Source organism: Mus musculus, chromosome 9 (assembly GCF_000001635.26).
Source record: "Mus musculus strain C57BL/6J chromosome 9, GRCm38.p6 C57BL/6J".
Lineage (NCBI taxonomy): Eukaryota > Metazoa > Chordata > Mammalia > Rodentia > Muridae > Mus > Mus musculus.
Genome location: NC_000075.6, coordinates 26,313,392 through 26,330,440, shown reverse-complemented (window position 1 = coordinate 26,330,440; position 17,049 = coordinate 26,313,392).

Sequence of the window (17,049 nt, the reverse complement as noted above, 5' to 3'; positions counted from 1 at the left end):
GCTTTTTTTTGGTTGGGAGACTATTAATAACTGCTTCTATTTCTTTAGGGGATATAGGACTGTTTAGATCATTAACCTGATCTTGATTTAACCTTGCTATCTGGTATCTGTCTAGAAACTTGTCCATTTCATCCAGATTCTCCAGTTTTGTTGAGTATAGCCTTTTGTAGAAGGATCTGATGGTGTTTTGGATTTCTTCAGGATCTGTTGTTATGCCTCCCTTTTCATTTCTGATTTTGTTAATTAGGATGCTGTCTCTGTGCCTTCTAGTGAGTCTGGCTAAGGGTTTCTCTATCTTGTTGATTTTCTCAAAGAACCAGCTCCTCCTTTGGGTGATTCTTTGAATAGTTCTTGTTTCCACTTGGTTGATTTAGCCCCGAGCTTGATTATTTCCAGCCGTCTACCCCTCTTGGGTAAATTTGCTTTCTTTTGTCTAGAGCTTTTAGGTGTATTGTCAAGCTGCTAATGTGTGCTCTCTCTAGTTTCTTTTTGGAGGCACTCAGAGCTATGAGTTTCCCTCTTAGAAATGCTTTCACTGTGTCCCATAAATTTGGGTATGTTGTGGCTTCATTTTCATTAAATTGCAAAAAGTCCTTAATTTCTTTCTTTATTCCTTCTTTGACCAAGGTATCATTGAGAACAGTGTTGTTCAGTTTCCATGTGAATGTTGGCTTTCTATTATTTATTTTGTTATTGAAAATCAGCCTTAGTTCATGGTGATCTGATAGGATGCATGGGACAATTTCAATATTTTGTATATGTTGAGGCTTGTTTTGTCACCAATTATGTGGTCAATTTTGGAGAAGGTACCATGAGGTGCTGAGAAGAACCTTTGTCTTAGGTTAAAATGTTCTGTAGATATCTGTTAAGTCCATTTGTTTCATCACTTCTGTTAGTTTCATTGTGTCCCTGTTTAGTTTCTGTTTCCATGATCTGTCCATTGATGAAAGTGGTGTATTGAAGTCTCCCACTATTATTGTGTGAGGGGCAATGTGTGCTTTGAGCTTTACAAAAGTTTCTTTAATGAATGTGGCTGCCCTTTTATTTGGAGCATAGATATTCAGAATTGAGAGTTCCTCTTGGAGGATTTTACCTTTGATGAGAATGAAGTGTCCCTCCTTGTCTTTTTTGATGACTTTGGGTTGGAAGTCAATTTTATTAGATATTAGAATGGCTACTCCAGCTTGTTTCTTCATACCATTTGCTTGGAAAATTGTTTTCCAGCCTTTCATTCTGAGGTAGTGTCTGTCTTTTTCTCTGAGATGAGTTTCCTGTAAGCAGCAAAATGTTGGGTCTTGTTTGTGTAGCCAGTTTGTTAGTCTATGTCTTTTTATTGGGGAGTTGAGTCCATTGATATTAAGAGATATTAAGGAAAAGTAATTGTTGCTTCCTGTTATTTTTGTTGTTAAAATTGGCATTCTGTTATTGAGGCTGTCTTCTTTTAGGTTTGTTGAGGGATTACCATCTTGCTTTTTCTAGGGCGTGGTTTCTGTCCTTGAATTGGCTTTTTTCTGTTATTATCCTTTGAAGGGCTGGATTCCTGGAAAGATAATGTGTGAATTTGGTTTTGTCGTGGAATACTTTGGTTTCTCTATCTATGGTTGTTGAGAGTTTGGTTGGGTATAGTATCCTGGGCTGGAATTTGTGTTCTCTTAGTGTCTGTAAAACATCTGTCCAGGCTCTTCTGGCTTTCATAGTCTCTGGTGAAAAATCTGGTGTAATTCTGATAGGCTTGCCTTCATATGTTACTTGACCTTTTCCCCTTACTGCTTTTAGTATTCTATCTTTATTTATTGCATTTGTTGTTCTGATTATTATGTGTCAGGAGGAATTTCTTTTCTGGTCCAGTCTATTTGGAGTTCTGTAGGCTTCTTGTATGTTCATTGGCATCTCTTTCTTTAAGTTTGGGAAGTTTTCTTCTATAATTTTGTTGAAGATATTTGCCGGTCCTTTGAGTTGAAAATCTTCATTCTCATCTACTCTTATTATCTGTAGGTTTGGTCTTCTCATTGTGTCCTGGATTTCCTGGATGTTTTGAGTTAGGATCTTTTTGCATTTTCCATTTTCTTTGATTGTTGTGCCGATGTTCTCTATGGAATCTTCTGCACCTGAGATTCTCTCTTCCATCTCTTGTGTTCTGTTGCTGATGCTCGCATCTATGGTTCCAGATTTCTTTCCTAGGGTTTCTATCTCCAGCAATACCTCACTTTGGGTTTTCTTTATTGTGTCTACTTCCCTTTTTAGGTCTTGGATGGTTTTATTCAATTCCATCACTTGTTTGGTTGTGTTTTTCTTCAATTCTTTAAGGGAGTTTTGTGCTTCCTCTTTAATGTCTTCTACCTGTTTAGCAGTGTTCTCCTGTATTTCTTTAAGTGAGTTATTAAAGTCCTTCTTGATGTCCTCTACCATCATCATGAGATATGCTTTTAAATCTGGGTCTAATTTTTTGGGTGTGTTGGGGTGCCCTGGACTGGGCGAAGCGGGAGTGCTTTTTTCTGATGATGGTGAGTGTTTCTGATTTCTGTTAGTAAGATTCTTACGTTTACCTTTCACCATCTGGTAATCTTGTAGTTAGTTGTTATAGTTGTCTCTGTTTAGAGATTGTTCCTCTGGTGATTCTGTTACACTCTATCAGCAGTCCTGGGAGACTAGCTCTCTCCTCTGAGTTTCAGTGGTCAGAGCAGTCTCTGCAGGCAAGCTCTCCTCTTACAGGGAAGGTGCATAGATATCTGGCATTTGGACCTCCTCCTGGCTGAAGATGAAGGCCCAAAACAGGACCTTTCCCAGAAGCTGTGTTGCTTTGGCCTGTCCCAGAAGCTGTTAGCTTCTGTAGTCCACACTCTTACCTGTGCAGACTACTTTCTGTGGAGTCCTGGAACCAAGATGGCCTCCCCTGATCCTGAGGCAAAAGCCTCCCCTTTCTACTTCTTTTGAGCTCATTATTTCTTTTGTAATATTTATTTTTGTTTTTAGTTTTCATTTATTCTTAGGTAATTGTATATATGAATAAAACAGGTACCCTCAACTCTATCCAACTCCTTCCAGGGACCACTAACCTTACTCCCAACTACTTCATGACTCCTCTTTCTCCTCCTTTTAACATGTTGAAGACAATTAGTGCTACCCACTGTGTCTGGCTATTGAGCACCATCAACTGGATCATAAGTAATCTACTAAAAGTCACATAACTGGGGAAAATTGACTCTCCCCACCAATGGCCACCAACTACCATAGATAGATTCTCAGCTAGAACAAGGGGCTCCTGTGATCTTCTTAGCTCTTCAAAAAGAACTGTTGACTCCTTTTTTTTTATTTCCAGTAACTTTCATGGCACTTTCTGACATTATGAAATGTATCCAGCAGGAAAGGTGCTTCCAACTCAGTGCCAACCCTATTTCTCCAAGTTTTTTTGATTAAAGTGTTGGTATGTTAAGCAGTTGAGTTGGCTCCTACCACCACATTCATATGGGTAATAAAAACAAAACAAAACAAAACAAACAAACAAAAACAAAAAGCCCAAAACAAAAAAATAGAAATAGCCTATATTGTTCTGAGAGTCCTGATATTCCCCAACCAACAACTTAAAATAGGGTATACTCTGCCAGCTGCTAGGCATATTTATTTAGTAGAAGTTGGCTGATGGGATAACTGTTTCTCTGAGTACTAGTAAGCTTGACATTTTCTAGGAGGTTTTTGTAGAAGTCACACTTGGCTGTGTTTTCTTCTTAACCTTTGCATAGGTTAAAGCCTTTAACAGCAAGTGTCCTAGTTACCATTGATACCATGGATAGAAAGCTTTAAAAAAGAGATACATGTAAGAGAACTGAAGGAGCTGAAGGAGATTGCAGCCCCATACAAAGAACAATATCAACTAACTGGATCACCCAGAACTCCCAGGCATGAAACTACCAACCAAAGAGTATATATGAAAGGAGCCATGGCTCAAGATACATATATAGCAGAAGATGGACTTATCTGGCATCAGTAGGAGGGGAGGGAGGATTGATGCCCCATTGTAGGGAAATGCTAGAGAAGTGAGGCAGGAGTGGGTGAGTGGATGGAGGAGCATGCTCATAGAGGCAAAGGGGAAGGGAGAGAGAGGAGATGGGATTGGGGATGTTCTGTGGAGGGGAAACAGGGAAGGGGGATATCATTTGAAATGTGAATGAATAAAATGATTAATATTTTTTCTAAAAAAATGAGAGAGAACCAAGACTATTCCTAGAAATGATCACATAGATGAAGGTTCACGGGGGAAGCATAAATGCTCGACAAACAAAGAGAAAGAGATGGAAGAAGAGGAGGATGGACCCAAAAAGACATGAGAGAAATCAGGATGAGAAAAGGAGATAGTGTGGAGATGGAGGTTGGGGGAGGGGTGGTGACTAAGTGGGATGAGAGTGAAACCTCCCTCTAGGGTACTTGGTGTGCCTTCCCTTAAGAACTGAAGCATATAAACTCAATTGCAGCATATCTGATCTTGTGAAATTCACACTCTGCCTGCACACACAAGGACAACTTTAGGAATTCATTAGCAATCTTGAAACACACACTAGATGTTAGAATATCTCTCTGCTTGTTCTGTGCCCACTTCAATCTTCCAAAGTATTTAGTTTCTTAATACCCCAAATGCTATGTTCTTCTGGTGGAAAAGTGTTTGTTTGTTTTCTGTTTTTTTGTTTTTTTGTTTGTTTGTTTGTTTTTTATTTTGTTTTTCCTAATGTTCATTTGTATTTTCAGTTTCCGGAAAGATTGAGTTATTTCTGTCCTTTTGGGAACAGGACCTCTCAATTACAAAGCATCAACACATCTCACATCTCTTTGACTCCTCCAGCCTGTGGAGTCACTAGGCAGTTCTCTATGCAGCACTTGCAGCATAGTCATTCCTTTAAGGGTCGAGAGCATTGGAAATTATAGTCTGCTAGTATCTGGGACATATTGTGCTTCACTGAAGCTTGTGGTGGGACTATTAATGCCTAGAGTCTATCATATGTTTCTTTACTAACAAGCTGTTTCAGGAGGCTTATGATGGTTTGAATGAGAAGTGTCCCACATTTGAATGCTTGGGTCCCAGTAGGTGATGCTGTTTGAGGAGACTTAGGACATGTGGCCTTATTGAAGGTAGGAGAGGTAGGTTTTAGAGTTTAAACACTCATGCTATTTCTTCTTTTCTCTCTTTGCTTCATGCTTGTGGTTTAAGATGGAATTTATTGACCTTTTGCTTCAGCAACCATGCCTGCTTCTTCTTGTCATGCTTTTCCATCCAGGGGAACAGAGAGTTTGGTGTGAGTTTGTGTCTCCTAGAAATGTTACAAGTCTCAGGCATAAAGTCTCCAAACATGGCTGCTTAAATGTGAGCTAAATAAGGCCAACCCCAAAAGCCAACCTAAAATCGGAAGAAGCAAGCTCGTGAGACCTCAACCATAGACAAAGAACTATAAGCAACTGGCAAATGCCAAGAGCAAGAGAAATAGCTTTCCCCAGAGGAAAGCAGGGCAGTCTATGAAAACATAATCCCAAATAAGTTCTTCTATAATTATCTTTGTCATGGTATTTTATCACAGCAATAGAAAAGTAACCAGCCAAAGCTTGTATTACAGCACTGAACCAATGGAAGCCTCTTCAGATGAGGCAGACTAATTCTTCTTATCAATGGTAGTTTCATTGATGATCATGGAATAGCATAATTTATGAAAAACTATTTTTATTATTTTTAAAATGATTATAGTTCAGGGAAGTGGCAAAGTCAACAAACATACATTTGATATATCTTTGAAAGTTTACATATTATGTAACTATATACCATGACAAAACCAGGAAATTGAAATGATAATAATCTGGGCATATAGTTCCTTGTTGGTCTCTCCTTCTGCGATGATATATTTGTGTGATTAGCAGTTCTTGTGTTACAAAGAATTTGGTTTATTACATTTGAAGTATATTCCTGACTTCTGCCCCCAATCTGAGAATTTTCAAAGGCTGTAATGGTTAGTTTTAATTGCCTGTTTGACACAATATTGAATATCCTGGAGGATGAGTCAATGAAGACTGCCTGGATAGGGTTGTGTGTACTTCAGTAAGGGATTGTCTTGATTACATTATGTGACATAGAAAGACCCACCCAGTCTGGGTGCCACCATTTCCTAGGCAGGACCTCCTGAATTATATGAGTAGTGGAGTGAGCTTAGCACAAGCATGCCTATATTATATTACTGATCTGAACTCTTGAATATGGATATAATGTGACTAGTTGCTTCAAGTTCTTGCTGTCTTGACTTCTCCCACTGATGATCTGGAATCTGGAATTATGAAAAAATAAATCTTTTCTGCCCTGACTGGGTTTTGTCAGAGTATATTATCAGAGTAACAGGAAACAAAACTAAAGCATGTCTACACGTTTGCAATCACACTACTTTTATAGAAGTGGAATAACACAATGTGTACCCTTACAAAATGAACTCTTATTCCCTGAGCAGCGTCCCTGAGCAGTACCCATGTAACAATGTACTGTACTGTTTCTTTCATTTCTCATCAGGATTGCATGGTATGGGTAGACCATGATTTATTTAATCTCCTGAGTATTGCAGAGATTTTCCTTGATCTTGTAATATGAGCTATCGTGAGTACACTCTTATGTGGACATAGTTTTCTTCTTAAACTTATAAATTATTTTCCAGAATACTGTGCCATATTCCCAGTGGTAGCATGAGAAGTTCAGCTTAGTCACATTCACTCCAACACCTGTTTACATTAAAGAGTTCATAGTGATAGTCTATCATAGTCTTAATCACTAATGAGTCTCTATTGTCTAGTTACAATTAACATATCCTACATTTTTGTTAGTTCTTCAGTGATATCCCTTTTCATATCTATTTTTTATCAGAAAATGGAATCATTTCTAGTTTTTTGGTTAATATCCTTTATTTTTACTTTTTAACTTTACCAGCTTTTGCACAGTACTGTAAATGGAACCCAGGGCCTCATTCATGCTGTCTTAGTATGCTGAGCAACATCTCCAGATCCACTGTTGTATTTTGAGAGCTCCTTTTCTATTCTGGAAATTTATTATTATTATTATTATTATTATTATTATTATTATTATTATTATTAATTATTGCCAGTTTTATGTCAACTTGGCACAGGCTAGTGTCACTGTAGAGGAGAGAGCCTTGATTTAGAAAATACTTTAGTAAGATTGGGCTATGTGCTGGCATATACGTGTGATTGATGGTAAATGGCCTAAACCACTATGGGCTGGTGGTCCTGGATTCTGTGAGAAAGCAGTCTGAGCAAGCCAGTAAGCAGTACCACTTCATGGCTTCTGCATCATCTCCTGCCTCCAGGTTTCTACCATATTTTAGTTTCTGTCATGGTTTTCTTTAGGGAACAGCAATATGGAAAAGTAAGCCAAATAAACTCTTTTCTGTCCAACTTGCTTTTTGGTCATGGTGTTTTATTACAACAATAGAAGCTATAAAACTAAAACATGTTCATACCAGGGCAGTAGAGTATTGCTGTGATAGTCCCAACCACATTGTTTTTGAGAGGATTGTAGAAGGTATTTGAAATTTTGGGCTAGAAAAGCCTTTGAGTGTTCAAATCTTGGTGAGCTTTTAGAAGATAAGAATGTTTAGAGCAGTGTAGAGGATGGAAGGATACCTTGTGAAGTTTCCTAGGGAAGAAAAGACTGCACCGGGCCTTTGATATGAAGAATCTATGGTATCTGGCCAGCTGGAGCCTAAGAATGTGCAGTAATTAGAAAGAGACCAGACATACTCAAGAGAAACCTTTGTTTTTGCTGAGATACTCAGTGTCAGGCAGCTAGAGTTGAGAGATTTGTAGTAATTGGGAAGTAACTAATATTGTTGAGGTGAAATCTTCTGGGAAATGTTTCCTGAAAGTCAGCACAAAGAAGCTGTTTTCCAGATGTGGCCAAGATTATATCTTGTGCTGTCAGCCAAACTTGGTAGTGTAAGTGCCAAATGGTATTGGTTTTGAAGGCATGAACAGGTTATGAAGAGCAGCTGAGGTTAGGCACTTCTGCAATGATGGAGTCCCCGAAGAAAGCCCAGGAGAAGCTATTAGTGAAAGTGAAGTCCAGGTGAAACAAAGGACTCTAGAAATTTGGAGATGTAGGTACCATGGAATGACCACCAAGAATAGTAGCTGCATGGAGTGAAGTCAGCTGAAGCACATGTCTGTGCTGCAGAGGATAAACTTGGAAAAGTGACCCAGGCCCTTGGAAGAGCCCAGAAGATCACAAGTGAATTCCAGATCATTGTACATTGAGTTACTTATACTTTTAGAATTTAGTTTTACTTTGTTTAGGTTTTAGCCATTTCCTGGTTCTTCCCTCTTGAAGTAAGAAAGTTTTTATTTTTGATTGGAAAGGAGCCCACCATTGAGAGAATTTGAATTGTTAAATACTTTGGATTTTAAAGGAAGCTGGCTGTTTTAAAGAGAGCTGATTTTAAAGACTGTGGGACATTGAAAATTTAGAATATTTTATATTGTGATATTCCTATTAATGTGAGGTCTGGGGATGAATAACAAAGGAAAACTTCTACTTTAATAATGATGTGTTTGTGACAAGAATTCAGTTGCTTTGGCTAGTCTTGTGTCAACCAGACAGAAGCTGAAGTTACTGGAGCAAGGGGACTATAGAGAGATCATCTTGTGTATTGTATGGATAGCTCACCTGTCAATTAAAAAGCTTATGGCCTATGGCCTATGGCTTAGGCATAAAATAGGAGGTGGGATGAGAAAAAATTATGGGAGAGGAGGCAGGGGGAGGGTCCTGAAAAGAGGAGGAGATATGGACGCATGGTACCTCATCACAGATAACCAGCCACGTGGCAAAATGTAGGTTAAAATAAATGGGTACCTTTAATTATGATCTAGGCAGAGTAGAGCCTAACTATATGGATAAGGTATTTGTAAATACATTTTGAGTCTGAGTCTTAATTCTGGGATCATGGGGCTGGAAGACAGAACCAGGATTTAACTACAACAGGGGGAAATCTTACTTGAGAAAACATCTCAGTGAGACTGGTCTATACACAGGCATTGTGGGTAGTGCTATATCATACTGCTGGTAGTCCTGAGATCTATAAAATAATTCAGGTTCAGGAAGTCTTGGGAAGCAAGCCAGTTAGCAGCATTCCTCCATTGTTTCTGCCTTAGCTCCTGTCTCCAGGTTTCTGCCTTATTTGAGTTTCTATACTGGCTTCCTTCAACAATAGACTATAATATGAAAGTGTAAGCCAAATAAACCCTTTCCTTCCCATCTTTCTTTTTGGTCATTACTTCAATAGAAACTCTAATTAAGACTACCATTATTACTACTATTAGTGTAAGTGTGCATAAATGGCATGTATGATCATGCATCCCATATTGTGTCCATGAAGGTCAGACTTTACATTTTTGTGAGTATACTTTCTTCCTCCATTTGTATGCAGGTTTATGGGATTGAACTTAGGTTACCAGATTTGGAACCGCTATCCCTTTTTCTGGTTTAAAATGTAGTGCTTTATTTCCTAGTTGTGTGTGTTTGTAGTCCATAAGTTGATGCTGCATGTCTTCTTCTGTCACTCCACATTTCATTTCTTTTTTTGGGGGGGTGCGTTATTAAGCTTACACTTCCACATTGCTGGTCATCACCAAAGGAAGTAGTCAGAACAGGAATTCACACAAGGTCACATTTTATTTCTAGGTATAGTGTCTTGGTGAATCTGGAGCTTTCCAGGTGGTTAGAATGGCAGGCCAATGAGTTCCAGAACTATCTGTCCCCTCGCTGCAGTGCTGGGGTTACAAAATCAGTGCCTAGCTTTTGTGTTGAGTTCTGAGCATTCTAATTTAGGCCCATGCTATGTGCTTTCTGTTTGGATCTGAGGCCTACTCCACATGGGTCTGTTCCACAATTTGTATTAAAATCTTCGTTAAACACCCATCGTTGGGGAAGTCTCACATTCTAGAGTAAACTATGTTATTATTATTTTGATAAATGTTAGCAGATTGCCTTCCTAATATGTATAATTACACACATAGACCTGGACTGCTTACAGCCTTGTTTAGAAAGGTTTTGTTTTACATAGTTGGATAGCAGTCATCAGAGGGATGTATAACTAATCAAAGGGCTGATATTCAAAAGAAACTGAGCACTTAGTCTTGTAAGGGATGGAGAAGAGGAGGTAGCAAGGGTTTACGAGGGTAGGAGGAAGTACTGTGAGCATTTATCCTCTAGATGTGGTGTGGTTAATGCTATCTTCACAAGACTAGCATGAGATTAAGCTAAACAAATCCTAATACAGAAATTTCTGTGCCACATCCCTTACTGAAGATTTATTGGCAGTTGATAGTCACTGGAGGTTGAGAATCATTCTTTATTGAGGATGTGGCCATTGGTAAGTTTCCCATGCTGCAATGATGTCTTCATACTCCTGCAATATGGGTACCAGTAACTGAACTTTGAAGTTATTGATAAACTTAATTAATTAGCTAACTAAAAATTTCTTTAAAATTTAAAAAGACACAAAATTGAATGCAGGTATGTAGAGAGGTCTGGGAGAGTTGTAGAAAAAAATTGATGGTGAATAGCATGCTTGATTTTGAACATGTACAAAATTCTCAAGCATAAAGACAGTAAAGAATGAAAGAAACTACTTCTGCTAAAAAGCAAAGGCAGCTGACTTGGATTTACAGGGTAACTAAGATCAGGATGGAAGCCTGGCATCTCTGCCTTTGATTTGTGACTTTTTCTTTACTTTAGTCAGATTGTTGTTTGACTCAACTTAGAATCACATCTCACTGAACCTGGGTTTGTTGGCTTCCTTAGTTTCTTGCTTTTTTTCAGTGTATTTTTTTTCCTTTTATTTCATTGATCATTTCTATACTGGGTCTATTGGGAACAGTGATCAATTTGTCCTTCCTGGGGCTTCCAGAGCTAGGGTATATTCCTAAAACTCCAGTTATATCTCTACAATAAAATATCTTGGAAAGTTAACTTATAAAAATAGGAGAGTTGTTTTGACTGACAACTTTCAAAGTTTGTGATTGATTGGTCTTTTGGTGCTTGGGTCTGGGACTGCATGTCTTGGTATTAATATGAGACATGGTAACACTAATCACCTCAAGATGGAAAAGAAATGAATTCATAAAAAAAGAGCTACAGATGGAAAATATTCCTTATAACTGGCCAACAGAGAAATGCAAATTATTAAGCAAATGGTAAAGTATCAGCATACAACCCCAAAGGAACTAAACTTAAAGATAGTGATAGTCATACATTCGAGTGAGAATTTAACAGGCATGCAGGTCCATAAATCCATTACCTCAGCTTTTCTATATTATGAAGAAAATGTGAAATACAAAGTTGAAGTGTGTGTGTGTGTGTGTTTGTAGGGTTACAATTTGGCCCAACTAGGAGTTGGAGAAGTTGAATTTCCCTCCCACTGTACATGCATCCAACTTAAAATGTATAGTAAGCCACAAGACAAAGATAAATGCAATGCATGTAAAGTTACCTGTAAGACAAGGTAAAGAATTCTCCTCTAGGAGGAAGCCAGGATCCTGGGTTGCTTCCTTTATCTCTGTTTTATGCTACAGAGACAATTTTTATTTGAGTCTTAACTGAAAAAAAATGAGGAAATTAGTGATCTTCCAATTTCAAAGGAGTAAATGGTCTCAACAGCTTTGTGGGTGAGGAGAGTAATGTCACCCGTAGCCCTGCACCTAGCATGAGAGAATTTCTTGTCCCCAATGCCATTCCTTTGGCAGGTTTAGAGTAAAGGTCTTTTGTATTTTCCCCATCTGGTATTTAACTTCAAGGTCTGGCTTCTGAATACATGCTACACACATTACAAAATTTAAAGGACAACAGGACATGTTTGGGATGGAAGCAAGGAGGTGGGGGAACAAGTATTTCTTTTTAGAAATTTGCCCCATTCCTGTCAGAGTTTCAGTAGGTTAATGGAGCATATACTAACATTGGAAGTTCAAGTTAGGACCCTGAGGAACACTGTATTCATTCTTGCTTCCTGGAATCATCCTGTTTCTGATGATCATGGAGTCTTTAACTTAGACAATGAGAACATTCCTCGATGGATGGAGGAACATGAAGTATGTACATCATTATCTAAACAAGCTTTACATCTAAGCCAAGCATCAGCCCTGGAGGAGACCCATATCTTGCTGGCTCTGTTCCAGTGATGAGAACCATGCCACACTGTCCTTTCTGCACCCATGCCGGACCCAACAGAATTCCTTTTATGAGAGAAATCCAAGAGAATAAGGATAGGTTCCATAATTCCTTTCCAAGCCACATTCTAATAGTACCAACTATTTTACTTATGGGGCTATTCAGTATTAAAAGTATGTTCTGTGGCCTACATTAGCTTTTGTTTGAATTTTCTTGACATAGTCATTGTAGTACAAATGTTTTAAATGTGGAAAGTTTATCTTTCTTCAACTGAATTGCTTTTGTAGCTTTGAAAAAAGTGTGTGTTGACTTATTTGATTTTATTTACATGCTGTTTTCTGTTTCACTGACCTGTGCATTTATTCTTCTGTCAATACAATACTGTCTTGATTATTGTAGATGCATAGATCTTAATAATAGGTGAGATTAGTCTTTCCAATTTATTATTCTATTTCAAATATGTTTCAGCTATTTTAACATCTCTGAATTTCTATATAAATTTCAGAATGATATTGTCTCAATCCATAATCCACCTTGCTGAGATCTTTATACAAAAGGTATTAAGCCTGTAACAATTTGAATAAAATTGACATTTTCACTCTGCTGATTTGTCTAATCAGAGTACAAGGCATATCTGTACATGTTTAGGTTTATTTTAACTCCTCCATGACTATTTTACAACTCTCAGAATATAATTTGGGTACATGCCTTTTTATACTGTCCTAAGTGTCTTATGCCTTAAGGAATATATTATGTCATTTCACTAACAAGTTGATTTATACACTTGCTAGTATGTAAAGTGTGATTGACTTTGGTATATATGTCTTTTGCCTTGAAACTTAGTTCTAGGGGATTTATTTGGTTTGGGTTTTGGATTCTTTGTGATTTCCCATTGTGGTAACCATGGCATTTGCAAATAAACCACTGTGTTTCTCCTTTTTTCATCTGCATGCACTTCCTTTAATTTTCTGGTCTTATTGTCATAATAAAACATCCCAAAATATGTCAAACAGTAACTTTTTTATTTCTGATAAGATGTGGGAAGCATATATTCATGGTTAACAGAGTAAAAACTGTGTTTTGAATAGACATATTTAGGCAGCTTTAGTACTATTATTAAAAGAGCATAAGATATTTCATATGTATTTCAGAACAATATTGTCTTTTCCTACAAATAGTGTTGTTGAGATTTTTATATGATCTTGAAAGTGGGTTAAAGTTGCTGACAGTTGTGCTTAAATAGCATGATATGTATTTGCAAACTGAAATCTCCAGTGGCTTAGGAAAGCATCAATCTTGAATTCTACAAGTCTGAATCACTGACTAGAAATTCATTAGCACGAAGAGCTAGAGTATTACAGAATCAGAGACAAATCATTTTTATTTTTCTAAATATCTATTAGTTGCACACTTCTGTGTAAAATAAAATATTTTCTACTATGACGTAAAAAGTTTTAGAATTTGTTAATAGACCATTATGTGATCCTCCACCAACCCAAAAGCTAAGAATGCCTTTGATTCCTACCAGTGTGCTTACTTAAATTCCTTGATTTTATTACTCCTTTCTTCTACAACTAACAAAATTTCATGGAACCCTACCTTGACAGAATACATTGTTTAAGAACCCATGCATCGAATCATTGTTACTTCTACTCTGTTCATAATAAACTTAACTCTTACTCTCTTTGAAGTGAGATCTGTGCCTTCACTCAGCATAACAAGGCAGGTTTAAGTATTATCACTTAAAAATCATAAGGTGAATCTACAAGGGGACAGTTCACACAGGGTATAAATGAAGAATACAGTGTCCCTGAGGATGATGGAATTAGCTATAACAAAGAGACTAGCACAGATTCCCTTAGATCAGAGCCTTCAAGTTGCACAAGCCTGATTTTGGTAGATCAGTGTTCTCAGGCACATCACACTGATGTAGAAAGTCTGGTTGAGTAGCTCTGACCATAGCATCATTGTAGTATGTACACAACCTTCTACAAACCGAGAAACACTTAGCTTTTCTCTAGCAGCTCCTCTTTTGTGGTTAGTTTTTAGTTAACCATAAAACATATTCCAGAACTGTGTATAGCAAACTGCTCCCCACTATACAGCAGCTGTACATGACTGAGACATAAGGCAATCCGTGTTCCACAATTAGCTTTTAGAGTAAATCTGACTACTTCCTGGCGATGTGTCTACCCTATATATTTGATTTTAAATAGTATTCTTGATTCTTTGATACTTGTGTGCATTGATTCAATTCTTTGAATAAAATAGTAAGAACTGGGACACCACAAGTCCAGACAGCAACCCTTGGTGGATTGACATATGTTCCAGCACAGATGACAGACCCCAACTGAACAACTTCCTTTACATTTGCTTCTATTCCACCTTTAAAACTTTCCTTGCCTATTTTTATTTGAACTTGATGTTTGTTTTTATAACTTCTATTGTCTGGCATCAATCAGCAGGCGAAAAATAGACAGTTAAAAAACATTACAAGTCTAAGTGGATCAAGGAACTCCACATCAAACTAGAGACACTGAAATTTATAGAGGAGAAAGTGGGGCAAAGCCTTGAAGATTTGGGCACAGGGGAAAAATCGCTGAACAGAACAGCAATGGCTCATGCTGTAAGATCAAGAATCAACAAATGGGACTTCATAAAATTGCAAGGCTTCCATAAGGCAAAAGACACTGTTAATAAGACAAAAAGGGCACCAACAGATTGGGAAAGTATCTTTACCAATAATAAATCCAATAGGGGACTAATATCTAATATATACAAAGAACTCAAGAAGCTGGACTCCAGCCAGGAAGTAGTGGCACACACCTTTAATTCCAGCCCTTGGGAGGCAGAGGCAGGTGGATTTCTGAGTTCGAGGCCAGTCTGGTCTACAGTGTGAGTTCCAGGAGCGCAGAGCTATAAAGAGAAACTCTGTCTCGGAAGGAAAAAAGAAGAAGAAGAAGAAGAAGAAGAAGAAGAAGAAGAAGAAGAAGAAGAAGAAGAAGAAGAAGAAGAAGAAGAAGAAGCTGGACTCCAAAAAAAAAATCAAATGAATGTATTTAAAAAATGGAGTACAGAGCTAAGCAAAGAATTCTCAACTGAGGAATACTGAGTGGCCGAGAAACACCTGAAAAAAATGTTCAACATTCTTAATCATCAGGGAAATGCAAATCAAAACAACCCTGAGATTCCACCTCACACCAGTCAGAATGGCTAAGATTAAAAATTCAGGTGACAGCAGATACTGGCGAGGATGTGGAGAAAAAGGAACACTGCTCCATTGCTAGTGGGATTGCAAGATGGTACAACCACTCTGGAAATCAGTCTGGTGATTCCTCAGAAAATTGGATATAGTACTACCAAAGGATCCAGCAATACCTCTCTTGGGCATATATCCAAAAGATGTTCCAACTTGTAATAAGGACACATGCTCCACTATGTTCATAGCAGCCTTATTTATAATAGCCAGAAGCTGGAAGGAATAGAAAAGTCCCTCAACAGAAGAATAGATACAGAAAATGTGGTACACAATGGAGTACTACTCAGCTATTAAAAACAATAAATTTATGAAATTATTAGGCAAATGGTTGGATCTGGAGGATATCATCCTGAGTGAGGTAACCCAATCACAAAGGAACACACATCATATGCACTCACTGATAAGTGGATATTAGGTCAGAAACTTAGAATACCCAATTACAATTTGCAAAACACGTGAAACTGAAGAAGAAGAAAGAAGACCAAAGTGTGGATACTTTGGCCCTTCTTAGTACGGGGAACAAAATACCCATGGAAGGAGTTACAGAGACAAAGTTCAGAGCAGAGCCTGAAGGAATGACCATTCAGAGACTGCCCCATTCCATAAACAACCACAAAACCCAGTCATTAGGCAGATGCCAACAAGAGCCTGCTGACAGGAGCCTGATATAGCTGTCTCCTGAGAGGCTCTGCCAGTGCCTGACAAATACTGAAGTGGATGCTCACAGTCATCCTTTGGACTGAGCACAAGGTCCCCAATGAAGGAGCCAGAGAAATACCCAGGATGCTGAAGGGGACTGGAGCCCCATAAAAGGAACATCAATATGAACTAACCAGTACCCCCAGAGCTCCTTGGAACTATACCACCAATCAAAGGAAACACATGGTGGAACTTGTGCCTCTAGCTGTATCTGTAGCAGAGGATGGTCTAGTTGGTCATGAATGGGAGGAGAGGCCCTTGGTCCTGTGAGGGTTCTATGCCCCAGTATAGGGAAATGCCAGGGACAGGAAGCTGGAGTGGGTGGGTAGAGGAACAGTGCAGGGGGGGAGTTTAGGGGATTTTCAGAGGGAAAACTAGGAAAGGGGATAACATTTGAAATGTAAATAAAGAAAATATCTAATAAAAATGAAAAAAATATTAAGGTGAGACTGTAGGCTCTGGCTCCACATCCAGTCCCACAATACCCAGAGGAAGCTGCAGTCCCAGATGCTCTAATATGCCCAGCATTATAGGAGAGGTCACAACATCTGCTCCAATACCCAGAGGAACTTAGTCCCCCCAGAATCCAGGTACATAGTAACCACCGCCCAGCTAGTGGCACAGATTCTTTCCAGTCTGAACCTGCACCTGGAATAGACATGGGGTGCTGGCTCTGTACCCACTCTTAAAAGACCCAGATGGAGCCCAACTCCCAAGATCTCTGAAATGCCCAGGATCACAGGATCACAGAGGAAGCTCTGCTCCCATGAGATTGGACACACCCAGGAGTACTGAACCTCTGACACACTCAAGATCACAGCTGATGCCACAACACCCAGTGAAACTGGGACCCCAACAGGAGCCAAGGAAACACAAATCCCAGCCCAGCCAGAGG